Source organism: Lissotriton vulgaris, unplaced genomic scaffold, assembly GCF_964263255.1.
Source record: "Lissotriton vulgaris unplaced genomic scaffold, aLisVul1.2 SCAFFOLD_1021, whole genome shotgun sequence".
Taxonomy (NCBI): Eukaryota; Metazoa; Chordata; class Amphibia; order Caudata; family Salamandridae; genus Lissotriton; species Lissotriton vulgaris.
In genome coordinates, this window is record NW_028251416.1 from 46168 (window position 1) to 60263 (window position 14096).

Sequence of the window (14096 nt, forward strand, 5' to 3'; positions counted from 1 at the left end):
GGTAGGTTATGTGTATTTGTAGAGCGCTCCACCGCCCACGAGGGTATCCAGGCGCTGTGTACGGGTCCAGCCTCGCCTAGAGGACCTAGGGAGAGTTATTCGAAGGACCAGTGTTTCTTCAGCTGTATGTGTGGTGGGAGTAAAACACAACTTGTTCTTTATCCATCACATCTTTTATTTTTGATGTGCGTGTAAGCCACTGCTAATTGCCCAACATTGGCCTCCGAGTACCTGGAGGAGTACATACAGAGCCGGCTTTAGGGCGGTGAGACGGGTGCAGCAGCACCTGTTGCTGACCTTGGTTGGGGGCACGGTTTAAATTACTTATGGGTTTAAAAGGACTGTGATTCTGGGCAAATCACTTAATCTCCCTGTGCCTGAATGTGTCCCTGTGTAACATAACCGGTGCTCATGTAAAGTGCTCCAATACCTTTGGGTCGAGTTTGTGCTATATAAATCTGCATTAAAAAAAAAGGCTTATTGTATGTTGATGGCAAGGAAACCAGTCACATCTTTTCTGCTGGTGCGTTTGAATTACAAGGCTCATCTCTCCCGTTTTGTCCCTTTCACTCAGAGTTTTTTGGGAATATCCTGATTAAGTGATTTGTAATGAATCTGTCACACATATATTCCTCATTGCCTCATTGCTTCCCCAGTGACTTCCCAGCCAAAAGACAACTGGATCCCCTTCCAGCAGTATCTGAGTCTGAAATGTGTCTCTGTTATGTAGTGCTCACCTTAAATTTAGCCTTTACTACTCACATCAGTGGCACCTCCTGTTGTGGTTGTGGGCAAAGTTTTATAATTGGGTAGCTCATGTGCATTTTCATGACTAATAGGTGGGACAGATGCTAGTCTATAAGCGATCCTTGGGGATGGTCTGAGAACAGTTCAATACATTTTACTCCTCTGCATGTACCATTGTTGCTTGCTTGGCATCAGTCATGGGTCATTGACATCCCATTCTAGTTGCTAAATATTCTGATTTAAAGCTGTGAAAACACAAGGAATCTATTTACTCCACATCAAAAACTGTTTATTGGTAATGGGGTAACAGTCAGTACCAATGTTGTAAGGCAGGATCTTGATATGGCTGCCATCCTTCCATCATGCTGCCTTATCCATGGTTGCTGAGTCCATCTTAGAATAACTTCACTCTGTCAGTGCCACCAATTGCAATGATTTCATCTTTCCTTGTGTCATCACCCACAACAAATTCTTCTACTCTTAGGGCTGAGATTTTCATGAAAGTCTTATAGTCTGAATTCAGCACCTGAGCGTAATATGACGGAATGTATGCAGGCTCTGTGGTTATACTGAATAAGCAGCTACCTATGTTATGCCATCTATTAATGTAATAACTGCACTTTCACAATTGCTTTATTAACCTTCCTGCTTTCTCAAATTTGCTTGAAAATGCGCGATTTTTCTTCTTTTTTTCAAAAATGTTCTTGGGGGGGGTTATCCCCCCAAACCCCCCTTTTGGGGTTCAGGCTCGCTCGCTGCGCTCGCTCGCTACGGGGCTGTATGCAAATCACTTTGCGCCCCACCACTTTAAAATCTCACCCACCGCTACTGTGGAGTGGACAATTCATGGGGTGTATATATAGTGCTGCCCACTGAATTGTACTCTATATTGGTGGACTTTCCATCACTTTGAGACATAACTGGTATGAACCAGCATGATGAAAATATGTCAACAGTGTTTACTTTGTACATTCACTCTAAGACCTTGAAAGGCAGCTATCATTGAGACAGTAGCATGTATGTTAGCAAAGTTGTTGTTTTGATGAATTGGCACTTTCCCAAGTTTTCTGAAGGATCACGACATGCTGTATATGGGCCAGAGGTAGATAGGCGAATGTGTTGGGATCTCTCAACAGCTGTGTGCCTAGTTATCTATTTGGGAAAATAATATTGTCTGTGATAACCATAAACCATACAACGGGAGAACAATCCCATGTCACTGGAAGGTGGAAGAGAAGAACCCGGAACAGTGGAGTATCGGTGCACGCGGAAGCACCGAAGGTCAGCTGTGAACAATTTTCAGGTAAAAAAACGTATTTGTATTTTTGTGAATGAAGATTTCCTGATGAGTTTTCTCTCTAAATTGAACCTTACATTGTGAAGTACATAAAGCAAACAAACTGTATCCCCCCAAAACACCTTAGAATCCTTTTTAAGTCTCTAACAGTAGATGTAATAAATACTGTTTGAAGCAAGATGATAGGGTTATACCGGCTGGGTTGGTTGAAGTACATGCAGGGCCACTGACTCAGGCGCTCCCAACTGCTTCCATTTTCCTAAATAGCACTTTTTCTGAGGAAAATGTTAAAGATGCAACACATTAGAGCAGTGGTCCTAGAACTTTTGAGGCCCCCCACTGAATCATTACTCGAATCCAGGGTGCCCACTGAGTTATTATTGAAAGCCAGGGATTTCCCTGGCTTAAGACATTTCTATGATTTGGACCTCAAAACAATACTAAAAAATATTGGAACAAGCAATCACCAAATTCCCAACTATTTAAGTCTTTTCTTTAATTCACAATCAAATATTGAAAAAGTTTTCAATTGTCAGTTTTTCTTCTTTATTTGAACATACTTTATTAATTTGAATGTATTCAGTCTTATATTCTTTAATTTTGTAAAAACAGTCACTGACCCACTGAGCAGGCGCAGCAAACTCCAAGGGCTCCTCGGACCACAAGTTAAGCATCACTGCATAAGAGAACTAAATTAGGAGGGACAATATATATATAACGGAGACACAAACCACTATCGACAAAATTAAAGCTTGTCGTCTAAGTTTCTTTCATGAAATAACAACGTCCCATCATTAAAACTTGGGAAATCTGGATCTTATCGGAAGACTGGAGAACCCAATCATGTTATTTTAAAGCTGCTTCATTGTAGAATCATGCACAATTGGTTTGCAATAGAGAGTTTTTAAAATGGAGGCCAACAACTAATTAGCTGCTTTGAGAATGTTCTCTTATTGCAAAATCTTAGAAAGCCATGTCCCGCCCTAAAAGAATGACCCCTGAAATTCCAGGTTGTTGAAAGGACCACATAACGCATCTGGAAAGAGTAGCAGATGATACAGGACAATGACTTTTCCTAAAGTAAATGAGGATTTGCGATTCAAGTGTCCAGAGACCCGATGCTCAAGCTTTCTACTCTTTAAGACATCTAGCTACACAGAGATTTGGATGTTTGGGAAAGGCAGGCTAATCCACAGGTGTTAAAAATGTTTTTCACAGCTAGAACGTGAGAAAAGAACTCCAGGAGAACATTGTCTAGCGAGAAAGATCCAAAGAATTGCTATCTGAAACGCAAAAGAATGGTAAATTTTGCCGATCGACCCATCAGAGAGAAATCGGGATTCTCAGCCAAGCATTTAACACAATAAAGATTACATTACCATATCATAACATTAGATATTTTGCTAAAGGAGTTCTACTTATCTTTATTCTTTTCATAATAGTCAAATGAATGGATACTTCCCTACGGGCTTCCCATCGATAAAGCCTGCTGTCCACAATGGTCGATATATGTGTGATCACCATTCTGTAACACTCTAGGCAGCTTAAGATATTTACAATAGTGACAGAGGTACAGCATTTAAAAGAGATGGTCAGTTTGACTGAATTGCAACTCGTCATTGAAATCTGTAACATTTTAATACCAACATGTGATGGTGTTAAGCGAATTCGCTCCTAGCTTCAATGAGATATAGACTTGCTTTTAGGCTACACTGTGTCCCATAAATAGGTTTTATATTCTAATACTCATGATGTAATACATCTTAGTGCACTGCAAAACATCCACAAGTTACAAGAGCCAACCATTGTTCATTTTCACCTAGGGAATTCAACTGAACAATTAGTGCGAGCAATGTTTATAAGCTTCCCCTTAGCGGCCATTAAATGTGCCCGGTCACTACATGAGACAACACACTGCCTTTGTCAGAAGGTGAAATGTGCTCTGCTGTGTTGAAATGTGTAGGCTTAAAGAAAGGAAGGACATAAACTGGATACAATGAGCACTAGTACACCGTAAGTTGTTATTCCAAAATAAGATGGACGAGAGGAACAGTGTTTGGAATATTTCAAACATCATAATGTCACTTTAGAGCACACATTTTAAAGAGATAGGCATTATAAATTTGGAATATACTTTCAAAATTAAAGCACTTTTTTACAGAAGTCACAGAGCGTAATTTTGCAGTTAATTTTCTTTCTGCAAGTAACCTTGTAATTGTCAAAGACAACAGTTAATAAGGTGAGTTTCTATAAGCAGTTAATATGGTAAATTAGTATAAGCAGCGAACAAGGTGAGTTACTATAAGCAGGTAATTTATTATACTTTCAAGCCGTATTTATTTATTTATTTATTTGTGGGTTTATACCGCTCTTGAATCGACTCCAGAAGGAGTATTTCTGCGCACAAACACCAGTAGCAGATGGAAGAGAGCAATCATTTAAAAATGGGCTAATTCTGGAACAGGAAAGTTTTCAGCTTTTTCCTGAAAGTCAGGTGGTCCGAATATTGCCTGAGCATATGCGGAAGTTTATTCCATAGAACAGGACCCACCACTGACAGAACTTTGCCACCCTGTCTTGTCTTTTTTACCATAGGCACTCGGAGGAGGAGCTGGTTGCTAGATCTGAGGGTACGGGCGGGATTATATGGCACAAATTTTTCTGCCAGATAAGAAGGACCTAGTCCGTGTAAACTCTTATGGATGATGCAACATGCCGCGCAGTGGGGAAAACTCAGCCCTGTGCGGCTTTGCGTAGTTTTTCAGAACTCTACGATCCATGGGTAAAGCTCAGTGAACTCTACCGACAAGGTGGAATTCGTCACCCACCCCTATATGTTACAAGAAAAGAGCAACAGGGGCAGCGAGCAAACCTGAGAAAAAGAATTGGAAAATGTTTGCCAGTGTAAAATAATAGTCACTTTGAGGTAGAGGGAGAGCTGATATTCTCAACAGTCCGTGTCAATACCTGAGATGTTTGTGAAAGATCTTTAGTTACAAGAAGGCATCAGTACAGTCCCCATATCCTTCTTTCTGCAGCAGCTTTGTCTCACAACAATGGTGGCAAACAGTTAGGATCGCAGATAGAAGGTGGACAGCATTACTAGCAGCACGTCTCTCTTCATGAACACAGAAGGAGAGAAGGTAGTACCATATCAGGCAAAGAACCTATTCTCACTCAGAAAGCAGGCACACTGGTGAGAATGGTGCACTCTGTTATCACGTGTGTCAGACTCCTGCTGAAAGCTGTCATGCTGTCAAGATAGGAGCCCTCTATTGCCAAATAAACTAGGCTCCTTGTTGACATCGCACATTATCTTTATAGTTTAGGGAACACATCTCATTTAACATCTCTTTCTACACAATCAGCAGTGAAATACCATGAACTAAAAGACATTATTTTGCTTTATTACATTTCAAAAAACATAGATTTCCTATTAATATGTAAAATGTAATCATCCTTGTGTACATTGCATAGAGTCGTGATTGCTTTTTACTGGATCATATTTTAGTTCATGTTAATTTGAAAGTAAGGTGGGTTTGATCCTGGTACACGCCTCTGTAGTGTGTTTTTAAAGGCTCATGGATGTCCATGCATGGGCCGTGGTCGGATGTTTGGTTGTGCTTTATTAGTAGAGATTTAAAAGTGTCTGTATTCAAATTCTTTATGCCACTAATGGCTGGACCAGCCACTTATTCATAAATATGTAGAGTTGAGTTTAAAAATGGTTCCTGTTAACATAAAGGAAAGTGAGTTTGATCCTGGTACAGATCCCTGTAGTGTGTTATTTTTAAGGATGGGTGTACTGAAGACCAGTCATGTGTCTTAATCCTCACTGACTGGGTGGTTGTGATAGTGGTCGATGGAAGGAAAAACTTCCTGAACTCAGCACTTCGCTAAAATGAACTCAGTGAAAGGCATTATTTTTTACCATCTTCGGCTACTGAAGATGTGCCCTTTCCTTTAATTTGAGTTGCATATTATATTGGTGAACTCCTTCCTCTATGCAAGCCTAGGCTATGAGAACACTGCGTATTTGATGGCTCCAGCAACACAAAAGAGCACTTCAGATTATTTAGAATGCTGCGGTGTATCTTATTTGTGGTCTGAGGAAGCCCCAGCTGCATAATAAAGTTTATTGTTTGCACATGAGGCAGCACATACTTTGTAAGTCCATTCAAACACTGGCAGAGCTAATAAATTGAGGGTTCCTCTTTGCATGTAAACACAAGCCTGAATATCATTTGTGTCAAGACTCAGTATCATTTGTGCTCATTCTCTTCTGAATCCCGATTTCTTTTCCAGTGCCAAGAATCTAGAAATATCTACTAGGGAGTCAATAGGTCTGGATTCTAGCTCTTCAGAGCTGGAATTCTTTACTGCTCAAGATGCAATCTCTCCCTAGCTGTCAAGATTTTAGAAACCAAATGAGAACTAAACTTTTCAACAGCCCTTTCTCCTATCAATAATTTTGCTATCATGCTCCAGGTCTGTTCTTTCACCAGTTCGGATTTGGATGAGTGATTCTCTGTAAAAAAGATACATTTAAAATTCTAATTGTGAATCATTTACATAGTGGTAAGCCAGCAAATCTCTCAAGGATCCAGCTCGATGTTGTACACCTTTGGGGAAGTGCCACTATGGCTCGTGCATTAGAAGATGCATGTGATGATGGAAATGAGCATCACTTCTCCTGCATCATGGGTGGGAAGACATATATTGGGCACTGCCACAGGGTTCCTCCTTGAGTCCCATCCTCTTCAATGTCTACATTGCTCCACGGCCTCCATTGTATGGCCCTGCGACTTCAGCATTATCTCAAGTGCAGATGACATGCAACTCATACTCTCCCTCTCAGAAGAAACATCGATCACACAATCACCCTTCCTTATGTGCATTTCCAACATAGCATAATAGATGAAAAGAAGCTGCCTCAAGCTACATGCTGACAAATCTGAAGTGGTACTGTCCGGCAAGTACATCTCTCTCTGGACCCTGGCCAGGTAACCCAGCACCAGAGGCCCTACATCCATTCCAACTACAACACCAGGAAATTGGTATCATAATCGATAGCCAAATCTCCATGACCAGCCAAGACCGCACAGTAGCAGCTCCATGCTTCCACACTGTCAAGATGCTCAGAAAAATATTCAAACGGATCTCACTAGACAGCAGCAGGAGGGTCAGATAGCATTCTTCACCAGTAGACTAGACTACGGCAACACCCCCTATGCAGGTACAACCACCAAGTTCACCAACAAATATCAAGCGGTTCAAAATACAGCAGCAGACTCATACTCAATCTCTATCCATGGACACACATCACCCTCACTGACTCCCCATCTAGAAGTGCACCACGTTCAATCCTCCCACATTCACCTACAAAGGCACTCCACATCTTAGTCCTTGCGTAGCTCAATGACCACATTCACTTCCATACCCATAATAGGCAACTCAGATGGACTGGACGACTCCACAACCAAATCCTGCATCACCTCACTACCAGATATGTCTTCTCCCAATCGCCCCCAAGACCAGAAGGAACTCCCCCTCCCCATCAGAGCCTGTTTTTTCTCAATTAGTGATCAGGGTGTCTTGCAAATCCAGTTGGCATAACAACCGTAACTGAACGCATCAAGCCTGAGAGTTGCAGCTCATATTTTCACACTTTCACTTCTCCTGCTTTTGGACACTGTTCTCTAGATGCAGCCACAGAACCAGCAATGTTCCTTAAAATGACGTAACACCCGAACCAGCTATGAATTTCCACCAGTATGTGCTTGTTAAATTAGTTTTAGTGTGCTGGGCTTAAAGGGTTATTAACTTAGCAGCGCTAACGGGGCGGGGCGGCCGCACGGCGGCCGCATGCTGGTGACAGAACCGCTCCGTCACCAGCCGCGGTTGAGCTGTGCTGGTGACGGAGCGGTTCCGTCATGACCCGCCCCGCTCAATACAACTGCCGCGCAGGCGCGAAATCAGCACCGCGCAGGTGCGGCGCCGGGCCATGACGGAACCGCTCCGTCATCAGCACAGCCCAACCGTAGCTGATGACGGAGCGGTTCCGTCATCAGCAGGGGAGGGGTTAAAGAAATTAACAATCGCTGAGAACAGACACTTTTATAATTTTACAAATATCAGTTTTTTCTTCTTTCCTTCTAATCCAGTCTTTCATCACCTACTTTTTATAATCTGGTATTCGAAGATTCCATATAATTGTAATTTTATTATTTTGAATAAGTCCTTCATCTCAAAAGAACTGCAATTTTTTAATCTTGAGTATGTCCACAGACAGGATGTTGATGGCCTTAAATGTTTTTGTATTTGCTGCACCTCTAGGATTACTTCTATGCGCGTTTCATTAAGGTGAGTTTTTGCTCATGGTATTCAAAGGATTATAGGGGTGATAATCAGAAAAAGGTCTTCACTTATTCAATGTACTTGAATGTTTTTCCCTTGGGTGTGTTTGCTGAAGGCTTATGTAGTAGTGATGACTAACTAAAGCTCTTCACACATTCACTGCACTTGAATAGTTTTTCCAGTGTGCATACACTGGTGCTTAGTAGGTGTGAAAATCATCAAAAGCTCTTTAAGCATTGGCTGTACTTGAGTGGGTTTTCCTCTGTGTGTATACACTGATGTCTTTGTAGGTTTGATAGTTGACAAAAGGCCCTCTCACATTGACTGCACTTGTCTTTTCCTCTGTATGTGTTTGCTGATGAGTCATTAATGTAGAAGATTTACTAAAACTACGTCCACATTCACTGCACTGATATGGTCTTTCCCCAGTATGAGTTCTCTGATGCTGTTTTAGGTGTGCCGATTGACTAAAGCTCTTCTCACATTCACTGCATTTGAATGGCTTTTCTCCGGTGTGTGTTCGCTGATGATATCTTAATGTTGATAAGTTACTGAAACTACTTCCACATTCACTGCACTGATATGGTTTTTCCCCAGTGTGAGTTCTCTGATGCTGTTTTAGGTTTGCCGATTGACTAAAACTTTTCTCACATTCATTGCACTTGAATGGCTTCTCCCCTGTGTGTGTTCGCTGATGGCTTTACAGGTATGATAACCGACGAAAGCACTTCACACATTCACTGCACTTGTATGGCTTTTCCCCTGTGTGTGTTCTCTGATGAATCCTGAGATATGAGGAGTTCCTAAAACGGCTTCCGCATTCATTGCAATGGTATGGTTTTTCCTCTGTGTGTGTTTGCATATGATTTATTAATGTTGTGGATTCTCTAAAACTACAACCACAATCAGTGCATTTAAATGGTTTTTCCTCTGTGTGTGTTCGCTGATGAATCCTGAGTTTTGCCGATTCAGTAAAACTTCTTCCACATTCACTGCAATGATATGGTTTTTCCCCCGTGTGTTTCCGTTGATGGTTTTGTAGGTGTGATAACTGACTAAAGCTCTTCAAACATTCATTGCATATGAAAGGTTTTTCTCCTGTGTGTATTCGCTGATGTTTCCTTAATGTTGATGATTGACTAAAACTACTTCCACATTCATTGCAGTGATATGGCTTTTCCCCGGTGTGTGTTCTCTGATGCTGTTTTAGGGTTGATAACCTACTAAAACTCTTCTCACATTCATTGCACTTGAATGGTTTTTCCCCCGTGTGCATTCTCTGATGAATCCTTAGCTTTGAGGAGTCAATAAAACTACTTCCACATTCTTTGCAATGGTAAGATTTTTCCCTTGCGTGTTTTTGTAAATGTCTTTGCAGGCCTGATAATTGAATGAAGCTCTTCACACATTCACTGCAGTTGAATGATTTTTCATCTGTGTGCGTTTGCTGACAGCACTTTAGTAGTGATGACAAGCTAAAGCTTTCGCTGCATGTGTATGATTTTTCTTTCTTTGGGTCAGGTATATATTTTTCTTCATCCTATTTCTGCTTTTCCGGATGGGCCAACATGGTTGATAAAGCACTTGCGTTAGTCTCACATTCCTTGCAAGTGTGTGATATTTCAGAAATTGTCTTTCTGATTTAACAAAGTACAATTATCACTAAATGCCCTTCTTAGTGGGCAATTGTGTCTTTAGATTCAATAATGGTGTTGCGTGCTTGTGGATACAGATTAATCATCCTACTGGTCACAACAAATTGGGGAACAGTTTGTATTGTAGATAGCAGAACTTGTCTTTTCTTCACCCTTCAGTTGTCTGGCTCCACTCCATTGTGCTCTTCTCTGGTTGATGTTGTTTAGTTAGAAAGTGTTTGCAGTATACCTACAGCACTGAATGGTGGGTTGTTATAATTGTGGACAGCAAAGCATTGATGTAACCACATCCTACAGATCCCATGATAAAATGCTGTTATTGGACTTGTTTATACAGGAGGTAGTTTGCCTTAATTCTCTAAAGTTCTTTTCTTCGTCTTGTTGCATGGAGGTGCACAGCTCCGACTCTTACATCCACTGAATTGCCTTTGACTGCTTCTTCCAGGATCTGTCAGTTTATGCTCGGGGTCCTCTGTCTCGGACGTGAAGGCTTTCTTTAATATTGGAGCTTATTTACTCTGGCTGTTTTTGCAGATTTACAGCATTCTCTTCTTTATTCATAAACATTTTGTGCATACAAGGTTTTTTTTCTGTTGAATGTAAAAAAAATTAAAATTACTACATGGAAAGATAATGGAATTTGCGTGCACAATATTTAACCGGCCATGAAAACATCTCTGCTATACCAGCTGTGTAACTTATCAAGGTTATTTCACTATAAACAGATATTTCAATAAAAGTTCAGTTGAACATGTCACAACTTATTTATTTCAGAAAAGGTGTTGATTTACCAGTGTTCATAGAGTAAATTAGTAAAGAAAGAACACTTGCATAGCACTTGCATAAATGTTACAGCTCTATGTAGCTGCATATAGTCAAGATTAGTTTTAAACAAGAACAGCGCTTTGAGAAAGAGATGGACGGGAAGACGAAGGCAGCAGGATGCACCTCTCAGTGTTGTGGCATTCATCCAACATTTTTGTACCTGGAGCTGCCTGGCTTCATTGCCTGCCCCTACAATATGCTGTAGGGCATTGGTTTGTGGATTTTTTTTATTTTATGGTGTAACGTACCTGGTCTGGAAACTGATAATGCGGACCACTGAAGGTGAAAATGGTATTGATGAAATGATTTTGGTGAGCGGATAATCTATTTGAAGTTGAGCAATTGGTGACACCCAATGGTTGTGGAAGTCCAATGTGCAGATTAGTCGACACAAATAATACAAATGCATCCTTTCTGCTTAGCCAAGAATAACAGATACATTAAGCAGCATGAATAAATACAAGCTGGCATCGTCAGAGTTGTCCAAGGTAAATGGTGTTGTCAGAAGAGCAGATAACTGATGGTGCCACAGTGGAGGGTGAAGTTGATGGATTTGTTACATGAGGGACATGGTGCTCTAACGGTGCATGAATTTCACCAAGCAGCATACAGGGCCCAAGAAGTTTGCACTTTAGCTTTGCATCTAACTTTATGGCATTCTTACAATAGTTCTGGGTAAGTTAATTTGTGACAGGTAGCACTAGTTTCCATGTTGCCTGTGAAAACTGATCAAACTACAAGAGATAAAGCAAATGATAAGCCACACGATGAGTGGCCAAAGGCAGCAGCTCTCAGACGCTGAACTCCATGAGCAACAGCAGCTTGAGGAAAGGTCAGACTTATTGTTTTCTTTAAAATGACTGATCTTTATACTCTAAACTCCATGTAATTCCTCCCAGTTCAATATCTGTTTGTTTCAGAATATTTTATTGATTTTGATAAGAAAGGCCCATGTTCTCCATAAGAACGAGCTTAATTCCCCAGGATGTATTGCTAATGCAATTATGAGGGTATGCCTGGACGGTAACTAAGATGGTGGGTTGATGAGTCAGCCCCTTGTAATACCTTTGACAGAACTGGAGTACAGCTGCCAGGGCCATCTAAACATTAGTAGTTATGTACTGACTCAAAAGCATAATTTGCTGAAATGTGAATTGACAGTGTCCATTTCTGTAGAGGCAGCATAGTGGGGAAAGGATGATGTTGGGCCACTGATCCACTGATCCAGCAAACCCTCAGTAAAAAGTGGAGGCAGAGATGTATTTAGATACCTCTTTGATGGCCTACTGTGCGGATACAAAGGCCATATACAGAACAATTCAATTTCAAAACCTTTATTCGACAGCATTGTCATAAAAGCATTGACACCCTAACCTATACATCAGTAAATACTATTCTAAAATACAATCACATTTTAAAACACACATTAAATTCAAAACGCTGACGAATCATGACTAAAAGGAACGCATTTAATGCTAAAAACTCAAATTCACTAAGCATGATTAATTAAATAATTAGTCTACATAAAATCACGTTACATTTCCTCTAACTCCACTGGCTAAAGTGCGAGTGCGAATGATCCATGCCCATCCCAGATATTTTGCTACTGCAATTGCTAAAGGAGGGGAGCTGTTTGATCCCAAAATTCTAAGTGCTTCCTGGCACCTTCGTGTCCCTAAATTCTGACATGCTGGTTTTAACCACCTCCTTCTTGGAGAAGCATAAAGAGGGCAGGCAAACAGAAAGTGCGAGATGTCCTCAACCAAGTCTTTGCAATGGTTGCATACATTAATATTACTAGGCGACCACTTTTGTGTGAAAGCGTTAGGGGCAAACTACCAGCTCTAAATTGAAAGTACAATTTTCCATCCATAGGTTTTGTAATAAAATCCCAGTATTGTTCACAAAATGGAGCAAATTTGATTTCCAAATACCGGGATGTTAACATGGAATGTGGGTTAGAGGTCAACACAGATTGCAAAGTCATATCCCAGTACATTTTTTTCACAATCTCCTTTGATGGGAAGGCAGTTGGGTCAGTGTTAGTCCATAGATGGTCTAGATGGAGTTTTGTTAATAGGTTCCGGATCTCGTTGAGCCATGTTATTGTATGGAACCGGAACATATACAGAACAGACCAGGGACTCTAGACGCGGCCAGGTAATTGAAAAATAACTGCTGAGATGCAAAGGAAAACAACAGCTTCAGGCCATAATCAGACTAATGGACAGTGGGGGGTTGTTAGAAAAACTGTGAAAACACCACACAAAAAGATCCTACATCAGCGTAAACAAATAAAGCCAAATGGAATAAATAAAGCATGACCAAAATGACGAAAATCTAATTAGTAGAACTGGAGATATTGAATGTTAAAGTTTTTAGAGTAAATGGCGCCAAAAGAGTAAAGCACTAGCTGAAGCTATCTGGTCACGGCAGTTCGGGACACAGTAACATGCTCAGGCTGACCGCTATAGATTGTGTGTCGGCTACAGGGACCCAGTTATGCTTGCTGAACAGAGTCCCTTAAATCCACTTTGCGGAGCATTGTGTGGATCCGTGTCGAAGATGAGTCGTGCAGCTAAGGAGGTGCATTGGTTTTGAGATGTGGCGTGCCTGCAGTGTGAGGTCTTCTTACATCGTCATCAATGGTGGCTTGCAATGTGAAGTCCAAGGCAGAGATGCGCTGCGCAGTTGGGGAGATGTTTCAGTTCAGAGGAGCTGTGGGGCTACAATGTGGAGTCCATCGCCGAGGCTGCTGTCGACGGGGGATGTGAAGGCCTGTGCAGGGGATGTGTCACACTGCGGCAGGTCCGATGCAGTCTCAGGCTTCGATGCAGTTCTTTTGCAGAGGTTCCAATCCATGTAGTGTGGTGATGGGTTGGCTCTGCTTGGGTTTGCGCTGCACAGTAGACATTTGTTGGTTCTTCTGGATCCACAGAGGCTAGCAGAGTACCTTAGGCCCACTTCGAAGTGTCCAGGACTTGGGTGACACCACTTGGCAGGAAAGACTTGCAGATGGCAGAGTCCAAGTGCAGATGCAAGGTTGTTGGAAGCCTGTTATGTCCCTGAGGCTTCAGTTCAGGAGGACAGCCAACCAGCCGTTGAAGTCACCCTGGGTTATGGGTTTTAGGGATGCAGGTTCAGTCCTTCTTACCCAGGCAAGAGGGCAACAATTCTGCACAGCAATACAGAAGTACAGCAGAGAGGCAGACATT

General features: G+C 41.5%; 1 pseudogene; it reads right to left on the minus strand.

The window, feature by feature from the left end:
* Positions 1-8630: 8630 nt before the first annotated feature.
* Positions 8631-14096, minus strand: part of LOC147662889 (uncharacterized) — a 130121-nt pseudogene continuing 124655 nt past the window's right edge.